The sequence below is a fragment of the Sciurus vulgaris genome (assembly GCF_902686455.1).
Source record: "Sciurus vulgaris genome assembly, chromosome: 1".
Classification (NCBI taxonomy): domain Eukaryota; kingdom Metazoa; phylum Chordata; class Mammalia; order Rodentia; family Sciuridae; genus Sciurus; species Sciurus vulgaris.
Genome location: NC_136461.1, coordinates 167574062 through 167585517, shown reverse-complemented (window position 1 = coordinate 167585517; position 11456 = coordinate 167574062). Strand labels below are relative to the sequence as shown.

The following is an 11456-nucleotide window of genomic DNA, read 5'->3' as shown; positions in this document are numbered from 1 at the left end:
TCACATGTTAGGAAATGCAGGAATCTTTAGAGAAGAAATGATCAAATTCTGAGCATTTTAACCTCATCAGTAGATCAATTCATCTGATGGATTAATAATTTGAATGAACAGTTGGATGATAATTGCAGGCAGGTGGATGTGGCTGGAGGAAGTATGTCAATAGGGGTGTGATCTTGGACTATATCTCCTCTCTGGCTCTCCAACCCCTCTGCTTCCCAACTGCAATGAGCCAAGCAACTTTGCTCTTCCATGCCATTCCACCATGATGTTCTGCCTCTTGGGCCAAGAGCAATGGACCCAGCTGTCCATGGACTGAGTCTCTAAATCTGTGAGTTCAAAGTAAACTTTTCGTCCTTCAAGTTGTTCTTGTCAGGTATTTTGGTCACAGTGACACAAATCTGACTAACATGCCATATGCAAACATCAAATGTCAACAATTGTACATATTGATGGGGTTTTGTTGTTACATGTTCATACATGTACACAATATGACAATATAATTTGGCCAATATCACTCCTCAGCATCTCTTCACTTCCTCCTTATTCTGCTTTCTGAAACTTCTTCTCCATCTCTACTTTCAATGATGATCCTCTTGGTTTAGAAACCCATGAACCCAAACCAGAGGTTATCTGCCACACCCAAACTCAACATACATTGGTGAGAAATGGACCTCAATAAATATTTCCATTCTAAGGACAATTCAGGGAAACAGTTCTTTTGGCATGCCACTGTCCTAAAAATATTGTCTGATTTTTATTTATTGATTTCAGTCACTCCATGTGGTATTATCTACAAGAGCATTTTTAAATTTTCCAGATTCTTATCAAGTTTCTATAGGTAAGCAACATCCGTTGACATTTTGCCCTGAGCTCATTTTGTATAAAAGGATTTACTGGATATCACCTGAATTCAGAAGCTCTAACAAAAAGTTTGTTAATCACACCACTATTTTGTTTCTTGCTATGAGTTTGTCTTAATCAAGTTTTGTCATGGAAAACATTACACAGTTTTATGTTTTACCTATGAAAGAAGAATATATTTACATTTTGCAAGTTACAGAATTTGTGAGTTTTCTATATCATCTTCCAATTCTGTCTGTAAGCTGGTCAATACTTTTTGGGCTCACCCATTTTTTGTTTTATTTTGTCAAAAGCATGCATGTTCATTTAAATGATGATATCAACATTCTGATATCCCATATTTTTATCTAAAGGGAAAATGCTTGTTACATTATCTGCCTTTTGAATTATAACAGGCTATATTTTTACTAAATGTTTCAAATGTTTGCTACTGAATAACATGAATCAACATGAATCACCACTTTTCCATCCTTCAAAACCATTTTCTCGCCTCTCACTGCCTGGTCTGGAAGATAATGCCATATTTTTTAGGTTTCTGTTATAGAACCTTCCTGCTTCTAGCTACCAACTTCTGTATGGGTAAATTTTGTGAGATTATGATGTTTTACCAAATGATTCCTAAATTCTAGTGACTGACCACAACATAGATATTTTTTTCTTTCCTTACTCATGTTAATGTCAACTGAGGGTCAACATTGTATCCTCTCTATGGCTATGTCTCAAAAGTCTTCTTTATTTGAGGACCCAGGTTTGAGGGAAAAGGAAAAGGAACAATGACTAAACCATATGGAAAATCTACCACATTCGCAGCAACCTATGAGGTGGAATTACTATCATTCTAATTTTATACAAAAGACTGGATCATAAATAGTATTGCAAGATCACATTGCTGGTGCAGTCAGGATTTTATGTCTGATTTGAGAGATAATCATCTTATATACAGAAGTGAAGTAAGTACCTCTGGTCCTCAGATGTACTTGATTCACTTTAAAGTCATCAGGAACTGCCTCTTCTGTGACCAAATGGTCTCATCACTAAAGCATTCATATGTCTCCTGCCTACATAAGGTAAAATGACTGACCTTGCTTTCTGAACCCACAATCCCAGAACTCAGCTTCAAGTGATTAGAGTCCCTCTTTCCCAGTTTCAAATTTCCAGAAAAATGATCTGCTGACTTAGTTATAGAAGAGGCCTAATGAATTTCAGGCAGAGATTTGTTCATATGGTCAGTTGCCCACTCCAAACAGAACAATGAGGTAAACTATGTGAAAAGACTATTTGAGGTTGGGAGGAAATCATTTGGGTGACATTAGTGTTCATAATGGATTACATTTTTAAAATCTCATTTTTCTGCTTTACTTGGAAACACCAAGGGTAAACTAAAGTAGTCATAGTTATATTTTTTCTTCCATCAATGAGTTTGGGCAAAGATTGGAGACTCAGTTACTAGTTAGGTTGTGGATCTGGAGTAAGCAAACAAATAACCAGTAATGAAATCTATTTATTAATACCTGCCCACATAGTGAAATAAATAAATAGTGTTGAAAAGACGAGATTAAAAAAAGAGCGATACCTGTTACATTTCCTTAAGAATGGCAATTAGAGACCTTGGATGACTGCCCCCTTTAAAAAAAAATAAAATAATTCTTTAACTACTGAAAGTACATCAATGATCTTGCTAGAAAGGAAAATTCTCAGAGTCCAAACTAAGTGATGAATTGAAGTGAGACCTTTCTATGGTAAGCAGAACCTTTATCTTGAGATGATGCTGAATGAAATCTAGTTTTTCCAGTTTCTTAGAATGCATGTTGGGGTATGTCAAAAGAAAGAGTTTAGTGCTCCTCCCAGGATGTGCAATAAAATAGGAGAGCTCAGGCACCAAAAAAGAAGAGGTACACCTTTAAAACAATATCAAGTATGCATGATATATATTAAGGTATATCATGTTTGTTAGCATTTTCCTTTAGCATATGATGATATACTTTGTATGCTTGCAAATAACTTTATTTGTCCTAGTCATCTTTCTCTTTCTATAACAAATGTATAAAATAAAATAAACTTATAAAGAGGAAAGATTTATTTTGACTTATGGTTTCAGAGGTTCAAGTCCATGATCAGGCAGATCCCTTAATTTTGTTGGGGGACGGCACATCCCAGTGGGGGCACATCCCAGTGGGAACACATGGCAGAGCAAAGCAGCTAACCTCATAGTGAGGGTGCAAAAGAGAAAAAAAGGGAAGAGACCATGGTCCCTCAATCCCCTTCAAGTTCATATCCCCCATGACTTAAGGATATATCCCATTGAGTTCCACCACCTTCCATTAGTGTCACACCAGAAACCAAGCCTTAACTCATGGACCTTCAAGGAATATTTAAGGTCCAAACTATAACAATGCTCATAATTGAGTGATGTTTTATCTAGGATTTTAGGTTAAAATATTTTTTCTTTTAAAATTTTGAAAATATGGCTACATCATCTTCTATGATCCATAGTTTCTGTTGGGAGTCTGACATAACTTTGCTTCCTGCTTCTCTTTACGAACCACCTTCTTTCGTTTTTTTTTTTTTTTTTTTTTTCAGGGACTTTTCTTTGAATTCATGACATTCTGAGATTTCAAAACAATGTATTTTGGGTCTATCTTTTGTGCATTATTGGATACTCAGAGAACACTTTCAGTCTGGAGATTTGTGTCCTTCAATTTTAAAATTGTTTATTGTTTATTATATGTGAATCTTCCTTCTTTATTTTCTCTGTTCTCTTTCTACAAGTGTTACCCTACAGATAATGGAAAATTAGTATTACCTTTAATGTATTCCACAGTTCTTTTTGTTGTATGTTCTGTGATATTTCTTTGACTTTTTATTCCAAACATAATTTCGTACCTCATTTTCTATTTCATATTTTTTAAAAAGGTCATTTCCCCCCTTTCATTTTCAAAGCATCCTTTTCTGTTGCTTCTCCTCCTGTCTTGTTGTCCGTGTAGTTTAATACCATTTTAACCATGTTACTGTTCTTTTAGCAGGGTTTTGATAGGAAGAAGAAATAAATGCATAATCAACCTGACATTTCTAGTAATGGGATCTTTATGAGCAAAGTTTAAGGTAAAATACAACTGGAAATTGGATGTCACTGAAACCTAGTGACAAGTTATGTTTACATCTAGGTAATTTCAGTATTTATATTGCTTAGTGCCATTCAGCTAGACAGCTCCTGGGTGAAGAGAAGAGTCATGGCAAAGCTATGGATCATTTCTCTTTGTGTTTTCTAGGACATGTGATGTTACACCCTTCCTGGGTGACATTAGTTACGCACAAGTAATATGTATCAAGTTAAGAGAAACAGAGCACCAGTGTAATTTGGCTTTTAAATACAGGTTGTAAGGTCAGAGAGAACTTAATTCAAATACTGTTTCAGCATATATTAACAATGAGACTTTGATTATATTTCTTAATTTCTGTGAGCTTCTGAATTCTCATCTGTAAAATGGGGATTAATTATTGCACTACTTCCTAGGCCTGTTGTGAGGATTAATTGAGATAATGTAGGTAATGTGCTTAGCACAGCGTCAGGTATAGGAGGTATTGAATGAATGACAGCTGTTATTATTTTAATGGCACATAATTACACATTAACAAAAGCTGTAACACCCCACAAATGGGGATTGTCTAAAATGAATCAAGCATACACATGCTTTTGAAATGAAGAAATATAACTACATAAAATATTACTTGCTTACAATAAGTATTTAATTTGTAATGAAAGAACTCATCAGAAAAAAAAAAGCCTTGAAAATTTATTCAAATGTATAGATGTGCCAAGGGTCCTGGAGAGAAGCCGAAAGGCCCTTTACTGATATATATAATTTATATAATACTAAGGCTTAAACCTATTGTAAATAAATAATAAGTTTTGGTAAATCATTTTCCATTGATTCCCTCTTATTTTAATTTCTATTAAACCTGGTTTCATTTTTTTATTTCATTCACAGAAGTAAGCAAACATTTCCCTCTACTTTGGATTTTTTAAACAAAAGTTGCAAATGAATGCAGCTTCCATTTATAATGAAACTAAAGGTAAGTAATTCATCATCATAAGATTCTTAGAATAGCAACAATAGAAAAACATTATGTTATAATTATGCTTTAATAACTTTCTTCCCTGCTTTAATCTCAAATTAAAATAAATGAAACTGTGTTCAAAACACTAAGAAAGAGAAAACAGAATTCACTTTATTACATTCGACTTATGTTTCCACACAGGGGTGAAGATTTTTAGATATTTTTCTAGAATGTTAATAGACTATTTTGGGGCCTGAAGAGCTATATAGAAGTCTAAAAACAATAGAACAAATACTATAACAATAGACTGAACATTTTTGGGTGTGTGTGTGTGCAAATTTTATCATCTTAATCTGTACATCCTCTTAGAGAGAATGGACATGTTCACCTCATTGAATCTTCTAATCCTTCAGCCCCATTTGTTTAGGTCTTCTTTAATTCTTCTCAGTGAGGATTCCTGTTTCTTGTGGTAGAGGTCTTCAAATATTTCTTTTTGTTTTATTTCCAAGCATAATTTTATTTTTTAATTATCTTTCCTGGTAATGCATAAAAACAAAAGTTATCTTTAAATAGTCATTTTTATCTAACACTTTGCAAAATTTGTTTATCAGCTCTCGGTAATGGTTATGCTGAGGATTCCTCAGGATATTCTGTCTTGACTGTGAATAGAGGCAGTTCACTTTCCCTTTTCAATTCCTTACACATTTAAATTCTTTTTCTTATTTTATTGCATTGTCTGGGATTTTTGTGGTAAAAATGGACCAGGCCAATCTCCTCTTCAATGTTCTTACATGGACCTTCATGAAATAGAAAAAAATAAAGTTCTGATAGCCTTCCTGATTTGGCCCTTGCCATCTTTTCCAGTCTCTCTAATACTCCAGTGGGTACACGCTAGTGAGTCTGGCCTCTGACTCTTCTGTGGTACTGGGGATTAAACTCAGGGCTTTGTGCTTACGAGGCAAGCACTCTACCAGCTGAGCTATCTCCCCAGCCCTGGCCTCTGACTCTTAAAAGAACCATGCATTCTAGTGTTGAAGGGACTTTCTTTGTGATTTTTCCTCTGTCTCATCCTTTTCGGATGCTTATAGATTCCCATAGATGCTTCATTTTACCATCCTATCTAAAGTGGCCCCCACTGTTACTTGTCAAGCTAAGCACCATGCTTGCTTTCTACAAAACATGTGTCTTGATTCTTAACTATAAATATGTCTAATTGCTCATATAACTGGTACACAAAATAGGAATAAAACATCTGTATTTTTCACTATTTCTTCATTGTTGTTCATTTAGCTAGTTTTTACCTTAATACTGTACAAAAAATTTAACTGATGCTCTTAAGTATTAAAATTGACCTGTGATAATGGAAAGGCAAGAATTCAGACTCAATTTAGTGCTCTTAGATCACTTATAGGAAGCCCCCACTCCCTCTTCCACTTATCAGCTGCAGCTTCTTACCCCACCAAGAAGGGGGCTGATGTTTGAGTTGGCAAAGAGGGAGGATGAAACACAATAATATAATACAGTCTTGACTGGAATTAGGACAGGAAATATCAGTCCTTCTGGACCTGTGGTATGATTTTAATGTGTCTCTCCAAAGTTCATATTTTGAAAACTTAATACTCAAATCACATACTGGTGGTATTTAGAGATGGAGTCCTTGGGAGGATTAATGATTAAATAAGGTCATGAGACTAGAACCCCCATGATGGCATTAATGACTTAGTAAGAGGAGAAAGAGGCTCAAGCTAGGACGCTTGATCTGTTACTATGTGATGGCCTCCACCATACTATGTTTGGCCTTTGTAGACACCAAACAGATGCTAATCATGCCCTTAATCTTCTCAGTTTTCAAAACTGTAAGACAATTTTTTCTTTGTAAATCATCCAATTTCAGATATTCTATTGTAGTAACAGCAAATGGACTAAGATAAGTTAAAAGATGTTTAAAGCTGACTGTTGCCTAAATTCTTTGTATTTTTCTTCAATGGCTTCCTCTTAAAATATCTCCTGCCAGGTTGGGGTTTGGTTGAGAGGCAAGTGGACCACAATTATGTAAGTCCAGGGTTGGAATCTTTTAAAAAAACATCTTGATGTCTGTCTCATTCCACCATTACCCTATGTACATGTGTGATTACCCAAATGGTATGAATCTACATCATATACAACCATAGAAACAAAATGATGTACCCCATTTGTGTACAGTGAATCAAAATGCAGTCTGTAAAAAATTAAGAAATAAATAAATAATTTAAAAAAGCTTGACATTTTGTTTAAATGATTGAGAAGAATAGGCACACTCAATCCCCTACTTGTTGGTTTGTTTAGGGAACTCTTCATGCAGCCTCATTCATTGAATACCTCCTAACATCCCAATCTTTAATGCCATGTTTCCACTGTGGATGAAGGGTTTCAAGGGAGAGGTAGCTTGGTAAATAACTTGCTTTGTTTTTTTTTTTTTAATAAAGGAATGTTTTATTATTCATGAGTAGTCAGGAAAATGCATAACAACAAACATATACCACTTAAAACTCATCAGATTTTGGCAAAGTTTGAGTTTTGAAGTATTGACTTATATGTTGGAAATAGAAATTGGTATGATCACATCAGAGAATGGTTTGGCAACATGTAGCTAAACTGAAGGTGTTCATGCATTATCTCCCAGCAATCCCATTTCTAGACAGATGTCCTAAAGAAATACTCACATGTTTGCACAGAAAATATTCATAATAAAGTTCTTTGCAACATAATTATAATAGGAAAAATGTAGAAAAAATACTATATATTAAGAGAATGATTGAATTAACCATAGTGTAGTCCTCATGTAATACTGAGGTTAGTAGGTAGTATGAGTTCATGAAATTTTAGTTTTTTTTTTAATTGATTTTTATTGTAAGCAAACGGAATACATGTTGTTTCTGTTTGTACATGGAGTAACAGCATACCATTTGTGTAATCATACAATTACATAGGGTAATGATGTTTGATTAATTCTGTTATATTTTCCTTCCCCCCCCACCCCTCCCACCCCTCTTTTCCCTCTATACAGTCCTTCCTTCTTCCATTCTTGCCCCCCCCATTATGTGTCATCTTCCCCTTCTCACCAAGATCATTCGTCCTTTGGTTTTTTGAGATTGGCTTATCTCACTTAAGAGGATATTCTCCAATTTCATCCATTTGCCTGCAAATGCCATAATTTTATTATTCTTTATAACTGAGTAATGTTCCATTGTGTGTGTGTGTGATATTTATATATATATATCACAGTTATATATATGTATATGTGTGTATATATATATATACATATATATATATATATATATATATATATATCACAGTTTCTTTATCCATTCATCAATTGAAGGACATCTAGGTTGGTTCCACAATCTGGCTATTGTGAATTGAGCAGCTGTGAACATTGATGTGGCTGTATCTCTGTAGTATGCAGATTTTAAGTCCTCTGGGTATAGGCCGAGGAGTGGGATAGCTGGGTCAAATGGTGGGTCCATTTCAAGTTTTCTAAGGAATCACCACACTGCTTTCCAGAGTGGCTGCACCAATTTGTAGCCCCACCAGTAATGTATGAGTGTTCCTTTTTCCCCACATCCTCTCCAACACTATTGTTGCTTGTATTATTGATAATCGCCATTCTAATTGGGGTGAGATGGACTCTTAAGGTAGTTTGATTTGCATTTCTCTTATTACTAAAGATGTTGAACATTTTCTCATATGTTTGTTGATTGCTTGTAGATCTTCTTCTGTGAAGTGTCTGTTCATGTCCTTAGCCCATTTGTTGATTGGGTTATTTGTATTCTTCGTGTAGAGTTTTTTGAGTTCTTTTTATATTCTGGAAATTAGTGCTCTATCTGAAGTATGAGTGGCAAAGATTTTATCCCACTCTGTAGGCTCTCTCTTTGATTTGCTGATAGTTTCCTTTGCTGAGAGAAAGCTATTTAGTTTGAATCTGTCCCAGTTATTAATTCTTATTTTTATTTCTTGTGCTATGGGAGTCCTGTCAAGGAAGTCTGATCCTAAGCCAACAAGTTGAAGATTTGGACTTACTTTTTCTTCTATAAGATGCAGGGTCTCTGGTCTGATTTCAAGGTCCTTGATTCATTGTGAGTTGATTTTTGTGCCGGGTGAGAGATAGGGGATTAGTTTCCTTCTGTTGCATATGGATTTCCAGTTTTCCCAGCACCATTTGTTGAAAAGGCTATCTTTTCTCCATTGCATATTTTTGTCACCTTTGTCTAGTATGAGAAAATTTTATTTATTTGGGTTTGTGTCCGTGTCCTCTATTCTGTACCATTGATCTATCTGTCTATTTTAGTGCCAATACAATGCCGTTTTTGATACTATTGCTTTGTAGTATAGTTGAAGTTCTGGTATTGTGATACCCCTGTTTCATTCTTCCTCTTAAGGATTGCTTTAGCTATTCTGGGTTTCTTATTCTTCCAGATGAATTTCATGATTTCTTGCTCTGTTTCTGTAAGGTATATCATTGGGATTTTAATTGGAATTGCATTGAATCTGTATAGCACGTTTGGTAATATGGCCATTTTGACAATATTAATTCTGCCTATTCAAGAACATGGGAGATCTTTTATCTTCTAAGGTCTTCCTCAAATTCTTTCTTGTTTTATAGTTTTCATTGTAGAGATCTTTTACCTCTTTGGTTAGGTTTGATTCCCAAGTATTTTATGCTTTTTGAGGCTATTGCAAATGGAGTTGTTTTCCTCATTTCCCTTTCATATGTTTTGTAGCTTGCGTATAGAAAGGCTTTATATTAATGTGTGTTGAATTTATTGCCTGCTATTTTGCTGAATTCATTGATGAGGTGTAGAAGTTTTCTAGAGGAGTTTTTTTGATCCTCTAAATATAGAATCATGTCATCAGCAAATAGTGACAGCTTAAGTTCCTCTTTTCCTATTTGTATCCTTTTAATTTCTTTAGTCTGCCTAATTGCTGTGGCTAGAGTTTCAATGACAATGTTGAATAGAGGTGGTGAAAGAGGACATCCCTGTCTTCTTCCAGTTTTTAAAGGGAATGGTTTCAGTTTTTCTCCATGAAGAATGATGTTTGCCATGCGCTTAGCATTAATAGCCTTTACAATGTCCAGGTATGTTCCTACTATCCCTATTTTTTCTAGTGTTTTGAGCATGAACGGGTGTTGTATTTTGTTGAAAGCTTTTTCTGTGTCAATTGATAAAACCATATGATTCTTATACTGAAGTTTATTGACATGATGGATTACATTGATTGATTTATGGATGTTAAACCATCCTTGCATTCCAGGGATGAACCCCACTTGATCGTGGTGTACAATTTTCTTAGTATATTTTTCGGTATGGTTTGCCAATATTTTGTTAAGGATCTTTGCATCTATATTCCTCAAGGATATTGGTCTAAAATTTTCTTTCCTTGATGTGTCTTTGTCTGGTTTGGGTATGAGGGTGATATTAGCTTCATAGAATGAGCTTAGTAGTGTACCCTCCTTTTCTATTTCCTGGAATACTTTGAGAAGTATTGGAATGAGTTCTTCTTTGAAGGTCTTGTAGAACTCGACTGAGAATTCATGTGGTCCTGGGCTTTTCTTTGATGGTAGGTTTTTAATGGCTTCTTCTATTTCATTGCTTGATATTGATCTGTTTAAATTGTATATGTCCTTCTGGTTCAGTTTGGGAGGAGCATATGTCTCTAGAAATTTGTCAATGTCTTCAGTAGTTTCTGTTTTGTTGGAATACAGATTTTCAAAGTAGCTTCTCATTATGCTATGCATCTCAGTGGTATCTGTCATGATATTTCCTTTTTCATCATGAATTTTAGTGATTTGAGTTTTCTCTCTCCTTCTCTTTGTTAGTGTGGCTAAGGGTTTGTCTATTTTGTTTACTTTCTCAAAGAACCAACTCTTTGTTTTGTCAATTTTTTGAATTTTTTCTTTTGTTTCAATTTCATTGATTTCAGCTCTGATTTTAATTATTTCCTGTCTTCTACTTCTTTTGCTGTTATTCTGTTCTTTTTCTAGGGCTTTGAGCTGTAATGTTAGGTCATTTAGTTGTTGACTTTTTATTCTTTTCTGGAATGTACTCCATGCAATGAATTTTCCTCTTAGCACCACTTTCATAGTGTCCCACAGATTTTAATATGTTGTATAGTCATTCTCATTGACCTCTAAGAATTTTTTTATCTCCTCCCTGGTGTTTTTTGATATCCATGTTTCATTCAATAGCATATTATTTAGTCTCCAGGTATTGGAATAATTTGTTTTTTATTTTGTCATTAATTTCTACTCTCAGTCCATTATTATCTACTAGAACACAAGGCAGTATCTTCATTTTTTTGCATTTCTTAAGGGCTGCTTTGTGGCATAACATATGGTCTATTTTTGAGAAGGTTCCATGTGCTATGGAGAAAAAAGTGAATCCGCTCGTTGATGGATGGAATATTTTATATATGTCTATTGAGTCTAGGTTATTGATTGTGTTATTGAGTTCTATGGTTTCTTTGGTTGGTTTTTGTTTGGAAGATCTATCTAGTGG

The 11456-nt window shown here is 34.7% G+C and overlaps 1 long non-coding RNA gene across 1 annotated transcript in view; it reads left to right on the top strand.

Moving 5' to 3' along the window:
* The first annotated feature begins 4849 nt into the window (after positions 1–4849).
* The window catches only part of LOC306647628, a 63224-nt gene continuing 56617 nt past the window's right edge, over positions 4850–11456 (top strand). Inside the window, exon 1 of the long non-coding RNA XR_013760142.1 lies at positions 4850–4935. This is a non-coding gene — a long non-coding RNA (uncharacterized lncRNA). The remainder of the gene's footprint in view (positions 4936–11456) is intronic.